Source organism: Platichthys flesus, chromosome 24, assembly GCF_949316205.1.
Source record: "Platichthys flesus chromosome 24, fPlaFle2.1, whole genome shotgun sequence".
Classification (NCBI taxonomy): domain Eukaryota; kingdom Metazoa; phylum Chordata; class Actinopteri; order Pleuronectiformes; family Pleuronectidae; genus Platichthys; species Platichthys flesus.
In genome coordinates this window covers 13,435,692-13,445,790 of record NC_084968.1, presented here as the reverse complement: position 1 = coordinate 13,445,790, position 10,099 = coordinate 13,435,692, and the positions used below count along the sequence as shown (strand labels likewise).

The following is a 10,099-nucleotide window of genomic DNA, read 5'->3' as shown; positions in this document are numbered from 1 at the left end:
TGGAGGTTTTCTTTTTTCAGACTAAAAAGAAAAGCAGAGGTCTTTGTCTCTCGTTACAGCTGAAGATGAGGATCGGGACTTTCCTCTGGGAAAGGAAGAAGCTGCCAAAAAAAAGTTCTTAATTATGCTCTATTCTGTGTATTTTTTTAAATAAATATACAAACAAAATGTATGTACAAAAAAAGCTATGTAATATAATTTGAGAAGAGAATGTGGGTAGTGCACAAAGGGAGAGAGAGAGAGAAGTACGGTGGAGAAAGAGAAGACGGTCGTGGGAGGACGGAGAGATGGATGAAACAGGGTATAGGATGAGAGAAAATTATGTTTTAGCATTTTTGCTTGTGCTTAATCAAAATCAATGAACCGTTTCAGTGGTATCTTGCAGGGTAAAATGTGGATCTATAGACTGAAAGTTCAAGTTCGAGTCCAAGTCGGTTAATTCTCCGGTCAGACTTCTTCATGGTGCCACCGAGATTTAACTGGACTGGGAAAAAATGTTTTAGGTGTTTTCGTATCAAAGTCAAAAATCAAATTTGTTTTCTACTAGCTTCCAAGATGCCATCTGAAGGGTCACAGAACATTGGGAAGCAGGTTGTCAGCAGCGAGTCGAGCTAATAACTGATTTATCATCAGTTCAGGCAGTGGAAGAAACTTCTGTGATTAGAAATCTGAGGTAGGAGAGATCGTGGCTGAATTACTTTAGCGGCAGAACACACAACATTCAATGCAAGTGGAAATTTGTTGTTCAACGATTGTTGCCTGCTGGTTTCTCACAAACTCACCTAACGCATAAAAGGGTGAGAAACCAGCAGAACGGTTATTTATGGCCTCTTACTGAGGAGAGCAGTTGAGTTTGCAGTACAGAGGAGAAGAGGGTGGTCTTCTTAAATTTTGGACGAAATACAAACTGCACTCAAAAGAAACTGCAAACCCATTTTTCCACATCGGAAATTCTACCTTGAACTTTGGTTTATCTCATTATTTCCTGTGAGAACGTTAAATCACTTCCTTCCTCGTCTCTGCAACACAAAGGTTTTCAATCTGTGTTGACTCATAACGTCGCCCATATCCAAGTAGCCTTGGTGGTTTGTGAACTCAGGTGCTGAGTAGACGTAGTGGTGAATCATGAATAAACCGTTGCTTTGTGATATGTAACTCTGAATGACTGCACATAAAAACACTATCCTTTCCTCACTGTTGTAGTTTCTGAGCTGGACCAGTTACTTAGTTTTTTTGGAAAAACTACTTAACTTCTACTTTGCTTCCTGTTCACAACAAACTAAAAAAAAACATATCAGGGGTTTCCGTCTCTTCCACTCCATGTATCTGCGTCTTTCAAACATTCCGCTTTGGGTGCAAACAGAATAAAACCGGCAGGAATTCCCAATTTGCATCGGGCAAGACAGAAGCAGCCGAATCCAGGTCAAACAGTAATAAGGTCCAGGCCCGCTTTGTAAACTCTCTGAACCGGGGATTTGATTTATAACGTACACGTCCAAGCTCCACTGAGGTCGTGCTCTCTTGGACGGGGACGTGATCCCATAGCGAACTTTACGATAAAGAATCTCGAGAACCTGCGCCTCCTCCCGAGCTGGAGGAGGAGAGGAAGGTGGCGTTGGACGGGAGTTGACCTACACACATGCTGCTTGAGTGTTGCCTCGTCCTTCTGTGTCTGTTTATGTGTCCTTACTTTCGGTAGTTTTTTTTAAAGTTCTGTTGAGAAGGTGACGTTCTGTCTTGCTGCTCCTACTCCAATCAACGCTAAGAATGCAAAAAAGCAAAATGAGTTCCAAGGTTTGAGCGACTTTATTAGCTGAAAGAGATTTTTATTGTTTGAGGTGATTGCACAATCAGGACTCTCTGCACTCCGTGTGCACCGGTTACAGAGAGAGGACGTTTTCCTTCTTGTTTCCCCGTGTGAGGGAAACTTCAGCTGAACTCTGGGACTCGTCGGCGGAACTCGTCGGACTTTCTGGAATCCGCCGACAGAGTTCAACAAAAGATGGACCAATGGGGTTTCAGGGGAGGGCAGGGGCAAGCTACGAGGGCTTTTTCTATTGGACGATGTCATCCAATAGCACTCCAGATGGATTCTGCCTGTGCCAGACATTGTTCACTCTTTCTACAAACTACACCACTGATCTCTTCACGATAAAAATATGAAAATCAAGTTTTTTTGCTGCTTTTCTTGTGTATATTTTCTAATTGAGAGTTCTAGATTGCAATAGTTTGTATCAATGAAATTTGGCATTTCTTTCCCTTTATATACATATATATACACACATATATATGTATGTAGTAGCTGATTAAAATATTTGCATTTTGTGAAAACAAAGAGAGCATTTATAGGTTATATGTATATTAATTTGTACAAGGTTCCTTTCTTTAGCAAGCCATGGGGAAAATCAGCTATTTACGTCTACTAATCTAACCTATTAATGTTATTGTATGATTAATATTGTTGTTATAAGATATTTGAAATGCTATTTTTTATTCTATTAAAGATTTTAGAGTTTTTAGCCTAAATAAGAAGTTCTTTGGTAAATATTGGATGTATTTAGAACGTTATGTATTTTCAGTTATATTGTAAACAGTGTTTAAAATGTTAATATTGTCGATTTGATTACTGTAATAATTATTTGTTTTGTTATTCAGACTCATTATCGCTGCATTTTATTTGATATTAATTATGGAAAACAGAAAGCACTTGCGAGGTATGTCTATTTTTTAAGTGCCATGCGACTACACCCCCCCCCCCAGACCCCCCCTCACCTGTCTTATGTCTGTACAGAAAACTTCTTTTTACAGGAAACAAAAGTTCATCTAGTTTAAATATGAATGTCTCGTTCTTCTTTCCTTCTTTCCTTTTTGTTACCGTGGTTGTTAAATGTACTCCTGTAATAAACTATAAAGTGAAACGATATCTGAACAGTAGAGTCTTCTTCATCTAGCGAGAAACTGTAGAACACATATAACCCATTCATGGGTGGTCTTAAAGACACAGGAGCTGAGAGACAGTTTGAGACAGAGGCTGAACAGAGGAGCTGCAGCAAAGGAAAGTCTGAGGAAAGATTGTTTTCTAAATCTGAGAGCATGTGAACATTTTAAAAGTTATAACACTTATTAAAATTATGAATAGAAGCTGAATACGTCCTCTTAGAAGAACCAGATAACAAAGATGCTTCCAGAATCGCTGAAGCATGAATAAATACTGAAAAGATGAACACAGCTTGGTGTGTTTTTATGAAACGAATGCACTTATGCAAATATTTCTATCCACATAAGCACAAATCCAGAGATGGCAAATCGCCTGCTAACAGGCCGCACACGGAAAACACCAACATGTAAATCCGGACGATCAGAAAGAAGCTTGTGGACGGGGAGCAAGTGGGACCAGATGCCGGCCATCCGTTAAAATAACCTGTTAATGGCGGAAAGACACACGCCCCCCCCACCCAACAGTACACTTTCATAATACAGCGTCCCGTGGAGATGACTGTTATCTCTGTCATCAGAGCGTCTCCACCGCACTTTCATGACTACTGCACACCAGAGGAGAGAGTCAGCAGAAACAAAATTTTTGTTTAAGAAAGAACAGTCGGCTTTAATAAAAAGAGAGAAACCGCCCGTGAGGGGCTGAAGCACAACTCAGCTCAAAGCAAAGTTTATAATTTGCTGAATCCAGAAATACACAAAACGACAATGTTTTCTCACACAGTAATTCTTATAATATCTGCACATGGCAGCTACAGTGAGATACAGTTATATATAATATCAGGTACTAATACTGCTGCCATGTCTGGATGTGTGATTTTCTGGCTCCTGTCCTATGATGTGAGTTTGAGCTTCTCTGATTTACCTCAACCTGACAAACCCCGGCTCGATGAGTCAGTGTTAAACAGAAGAGGACGAGTCCAAGTTGAGTCTTAGAAGATACAAGATAAGGAAAGTTTAACTGTAAAAGGTAAAACTATGGCAGCAAAACTATTTTACAACACATTAATGACCATATTTATCATCATATGTTGGAAATGGCGTCACTGTGAAGTCAGTAATGTATTAACTTCTGCAGCCAATAGGAATAGAGACATCATGTTTGTGTTACTTCGCTGAGTGGGGGGGGAAGTTGTCCCAGCAGAATCCTTGTCAAAAACACAATAGTTATGATTAAATCACCTGAAATTAAATCATATACCATTTGTTGTAGATGTTAAACAAAGTGAGATGAACAATGGGGCCGAGCGCTCAGGAGCCGGCGGTGAGGCTCCGGCTCCTCGACGCCGACTGACCGATGCCTCGCTGGCTGCGTGTCTGTTGTGATTCGGCTGCCAGCGGATCAGTGCGGTTTGTGAAGTTCAAGGAGAAACAGGCTGTGATGTTCGCCCGGAGTTTTACTTTGGTTTGATGGAAGACAGAAACAGAGACAGAGGGAAAGAAAGAGGGAGAGAGAGAACAGAAAAGAAAGCTATTACAATCAGCACGGATGAGAAAAAATAAAACAACACACACACTTCAAAAGATGTGGTCGGACGGCAAACACATACACATACACACACACACACACACTCAGGGAAAAGAAACACACAAATGCATGTGAGGAATTTTGGAAATATGATAAAATAGACACATGTTCACAAACAACATGAATATGAAATAAGGCGGAGAGAACAATTAGGTTTACTATTTGGACATCAACACACACACACACACAAACAGACACACACACTTGTGGGAAGAACAAGGAGTTCAGTTGTGTTTGTTTGTAGTTTTGCCGCCAGGAGAGAATTTTTGCCACAGTAAACACTCCAAGATGAACAACCTTAACAAATCCAAGTGAGTGGGTGTGTTTGTGTGATTTTGTGTGATTTTGTGTGTGTGTGTGTGTGGGTGTGGGTGTGTTTGTGTGATTTTGTGTGTGTGTGTGTGTGTGTGTGTGCGTGTGCGTGCGTGAGAGGACACGGTTTGATGGTTTTCATGAATGGAGGAAGGATCTGTGATCTGCATCGACGTGACCTCTGTTTAACTTTTTAACAGTTTCAATTAAAACGTTCTCCATTTTCATGTTGTGTTGTCGTGAGAGAACAAATGTGCGACATGTGCAGGGAGTGCTGCTGGAGGAGCCTCATTAACAGTCTCTGTTCCTCACACACAAACAAGAACATGACGCTCATCTCACATTTGTTTTTTAAGGTTTGTCTACATCTTGATCAATTAAACCAAAAACCCACTTCCTGCAAACTGCCACTACAAACTCAACACAACAACTCAACACAACAACTCAACACAACAACTCAACAACATCATTACTTGGTCTTTGGATAATTCATGATCATGTGCTTTTTTCTGGCCATGTTTTTAACTGAGGCCTGGGAGTGGAGGAGGAGGGGAGGAGGAGAGTGTGAGAGTCCTCTCAGCTGTGACTCCCGTCCCTCCTTAAGGATTAGAGCCTCAGTTATTATCCTTAGAGCCGGATGCAGGAGCACACAGTCGAACCCTGAGCTGCAGGTAAGAGGGATCATGGGAATAAGACTGCAAGGACTTGAGTCACACAATCCGGCGGCTGAGGGAGAAGGAGTGTGACCGTCCATCTCAAGACGGGATGATGGGCCGAGGAGGAAAAGGGACGAAATCACTGGAGGAGAAGCTGAATGATTCCAACAGAGCTCAAGCTGAACTCCTGTGGCTCAGAGGACTTCAGTTTGGCGTTGAGGAGAAACGTATAACCGTTAAATGCAGAGAGGAATTCATAGGATGTGAAAAACCTGTTTGTATTCTTGCTGTGTTTGTTCGCTCAAGGTTCCCAGAGGATGAACTCACATCACATTCTGAATCCCTGGACTTTTGTTCTAGTGCCACTCAGAGTTTCAAGGTTTCCCTCTAAAGATCTCAGAATGTCCTTTATAGTTAGGAAGAAACCTTTGTACAGACATTCATCGTTCCCAGATGATATATCCTAACGACTGAGGTGATTCCCCCCCGACTTTCAGTACTTCAGAACGTGACCAGGCTCAAAGGAAAGGGAACGTTACTCTATTTATTTCCAGTTTGTTACCAAATGTTTGTGGACCTCTGGAGGTTGTTGACAGCGTTTCCTGTGGTTCCTGTGCCCCCCCCCCAAAAAAAAACTAAACTGCAATATCAAAGGCGAAAATAACAACAGCTGTTTAACATCTGCATGACAGTCTTTAGTCTCTAGGTTCACAGAGACGTATTCTGATTTATGCAGTTCACATGGTTTATGATCTGATACCTGAGAAACAAGGTTACTGTCAACCTTAGCCATGAAATAAAGTACAAATCTTTAAGTTAATATATAATATTAAAATGAATATTATTGGTGTTATGAGCATTTTCGCCTGCTAATGCAGTTCTGTATCAAGGTCGATCTGAGTTTTTTGTGGACATCTCAGATTTTTACAGGAAAACAAATTTCACTTGATTTAAATAGAATCTGTCTGGAGGAAATTCTAATGGTGGATTAATCTGATGAAATGAAAGTGAGGCCGGAAGCAGCAGAAGCTTCTGGCACCGAGCTTCTGACGGCGAGAGGAAATGCCAATCTGACAGGAGGCGTTTCATTCGAAGAAGAACCGAGAGATTCAGGGTCTGGGGAATAAAACATAGGGACAACGACCTTCTCATGTTGCTGAAGGGAATAGGTTGGAAAAAAAGAGTGCAACACATAGAGCGTCTCTCAAAGATCAGGTCTCCCGTTGTTCACGCACTTCATTTCATCATCTGCGTACGACTTGTTCTTGGAAGTGTCAGTGTTTCCAGCTCGGCAAAGGCGTGTGCTGGGAAACTGCCACGTGCTGTGTTCTGTACGAAGTGGGTGATTTGGGTCGTTGCAGCAACGTGGGGTTTTCCTGCACGACGGCCTGTCAAACATGTGTGAACTAGTCCTGCTTTGTCGTTTCTCTAGAAAACCATCTGCCGTGAGCCAACAGCTCTGACTGGCAACACGCATCTGCACATCCTGCTGCAGATTGGAGACGGAAAACATTCATCTCACCCCCGTGCTGGTGCTTCACGATGCTATTTAAAGAACAAAGATTTTACAGAGACAAGCGCCGCTCCTTCTCCAAACACTTTCAAAGGAAACGGGCGGAGGTGGAAGTTATTTGGAAGTTTCGCTGCGTTCGTCTCCTCAAAAAAACAGAAGCTGTTCCAAAAAATGTCAAGTCGAGGAACTTTCAAGTTGATTCATGTCATATTTTGCTCCAGGAGTTTCTGAAGAAGATGTGGAAATGAAACAAAAAGTCATATTTCTCTCATGATAAAGAAACTTATTTGGTTTTCATTTTCCAACAAGCGCCTTTTCGCTGACGTCTGCGAAAAATTAAGTTTCTTTCATTTTCATTTGACCCGGGTCATGCGCTGGGATAACCGAGGTTACAAATCTGTTTTTAAAAATATCCTTTTACAGCAGAGAAGAAAGAGAAAGTGAAAGAAAAAGGTGTGACTTTCTGAGAAAGACGAGAAAGACGAGCGGGAAGAAGCTGCTGCGTAACATGATCGACTGGAAAAGAGAAAGAGTGAGAACAAGCGCAGGTGATGATGGGAACAGAAACTCATAAATCAATTCAGGGGATTGCCATAGTAGGGTGGGTGTCAGTGTGTGTGTGTGTGTGTTTCCTTTAGCAGACTCAAGGCGAAGGGGTTTGATACCGATGGTGTCATTGACCCAGAGAAAACATGATCTCTTCATCTTTATGCTTTCTTCACATGCTCTTACTGTAAGTCCAAATCATTACGGGGGGGGGGGGGACCTGAGCCTCTTGGTTTAGAGAGAAACCTGAGCCTCGTGTTCACTGGAGGATTCAGGGCATCAGTGATCAATAAAAGTGATCGATAGATGTTTGTATATCAGCTGCAAATCAACAGTTTTAACTAAACTTTTATGGATTTTCTAGCTCAACTCGGATTGTGGGGTAAAATGGAAAATCTGAGGGCAACAGTGGATAATCTGTGGATTTAAGAAGAAGAGAAGAAACAATGGACGAGAGAGGAAGGAAAGACAGAGGGTGAAGCAGCAGGCGAGGGAACGAGATGACGGAGGACGGAGAATGAGAACAAGGTGAAAGGGTAGGAAGGGGGGGGGAGAGGTTATTTATTTAGAGTTGTATGTTTGTGTGTTTGATCTTAAAAATGGTTAAATATGAATATGCAGCGCTGCTCTAATCTGCCCCGACCCTGGGAGAAACACAGGTGGCCTTCTGGCTCGGGACGAGGGTTCAAATGTTCATTCTGCGTTTCAGGTTTTAATCAGACTCAGGCTGCAGCGCTCCTCAAATCACAAACACATTTGAACTATTAAAGCCGAGCAGAAAACATCATGTCTCAGAGCACATTACTGAGATTCATGTTTTCTGCAGTAACTCTGTGCAGTCCTGTCCATCTCGTACGATTCGTAACTTCAGGAGGGGATTCGGCTGCAAAACCACTCCACTGATTTATTGCTGAGCAAAAACAAACTGCTTGGATTGGGACTTTCTCAGACATGTCAGTGTGAGCCTTTATGTTACGTAGATATTCTGGAAATACGGGGAAAAACAACAATTCTTAATTTCAGATGATGAAGCCCAAAAGAAAATGTTTCTGTTGACAGGTCCCGCTAAAATCCTATAAATGAGAACTTTAAAGAAAGTTTAAGAAATCCTAAAACTTAAAGGTGTAAAGGGTAAAGGTGAGGATGTGTCAGAATTTAGAAGGAGGGGGAAACTAAATAAAGATGGAAGGAGGATGGGAGGTAAGAGAGGCAAAACAAACAAGGAGAAGAAGATAATAAACAAAAAAAAGGAGGAGAAGTAGATGGAGGTGTGTATCAGATTCGTGTCTTGGCCTTGTCTGCTAACCTCCAGTATCAAACCATTAACATCTACACACACACTCAGTATTTTGACTACACTTGCCCTCCAGTTCTCGGGCTCTTATCTGCTCTCATGAAGGAACAATGGCTTCTTTCAGCCGCCTGCCCTTCCTCTCCGTCCAAGCTCCCTTCCTCCACTCTCCTTCTCCCCTCGTCTTCCTCAGCCTCTCTCCATCATCGGAATGCAGATTTTCCGACCACAGGTTTTGAAGTCGGGCTGGAGGGGAGCTAATTATTATGGAAAAGAGAACAAGACACAGAGGGAGGGGGGGAAAAGAGATAGAGAGTCGGGGGAGAACGAGACGAGGAGAGGAGCAGCGCTGTTGTTCATTAGCACGAGAAGGACACAAAAAAAATAAAAAAGACACAAACACACAGAAGAGTTCATACTTTGTGTCCTCACCAGGGCTGGTGAGCAGCTGGGGCGTATCCCAGCATGCACTGGGGGAAAGGTAGCAACACATTATGAGCTGTCGCATCCTTCCGAGGACCCGGTCATCGCCGGCTGCATCCTTCATCGCCCGCGTGGACCGTCCAAACAAAATGAGACGGTCTGGACTTCTTATTGCATCACCAGCTTGTCCTCACAGCCGTCACCCAGCACCTCACGTCTGCACACATTGCAGGAAGCTGAGGGAGCATCAAACAATAGGAGCAGATGCTGGAGGATCTGGACTCTCAGTATTATTATATCTTCTTCAGGACATTTTCCTTAAGTCCGTCTCATGTAGAGGAAAAAGATCTGTGTCCAAGAAGTACACAATTTCAATTTCCACCCGTATCAAAGGCTTAAAACTACTTTGGGTAAAGTTTGAAAAACATTGTGGTCATGGGTTGAAGGAACAAAATGTTGGCTGAAGGTACGAGAAGGAATCTACAGAATGTATCGGTCGGTTTATGTTTCCTAATCTTTTGTACAAATGTGCAAAGTGCTGCGGTCAAAATGATCAATTAAATTAGTTAACTTGTCATAACACCACAGGTGTACTTGTTTTTTAAAGAGTAAGTAGGATTGAGGCTGAGACAGTTTCCTGGGCCGTTCAGCCAATAATCACGGACGACCAGAGGAAAATCTAAAAGGTTGTTTTAAGGTTTTTAAGGTTTTTCCCTGGATGAACGTGTCTCTGGATCGGGAGCGTTTCAAGGTACTTCAGGGCCCCAGGAATATCCCACTTTGTCTACTCTGTAGTAACATCATCAGGAAACAGCATCTGTCACTGAGGAACATTT

General features: G+C 42.3%; 1 long non-coding RNA gene across 1 annotated transcript in view; it reads right to left on the bottom strand.

Moving 5' to 3' along the window:
- Positions 1-10,099, bottom strand: part of LOC133949680 (uncharacterized) — a 90,971-nt gene that overhangs the window by 36,039 nt on the left and 44,833 nt on the right. The window lies entirely within an intron of this gene.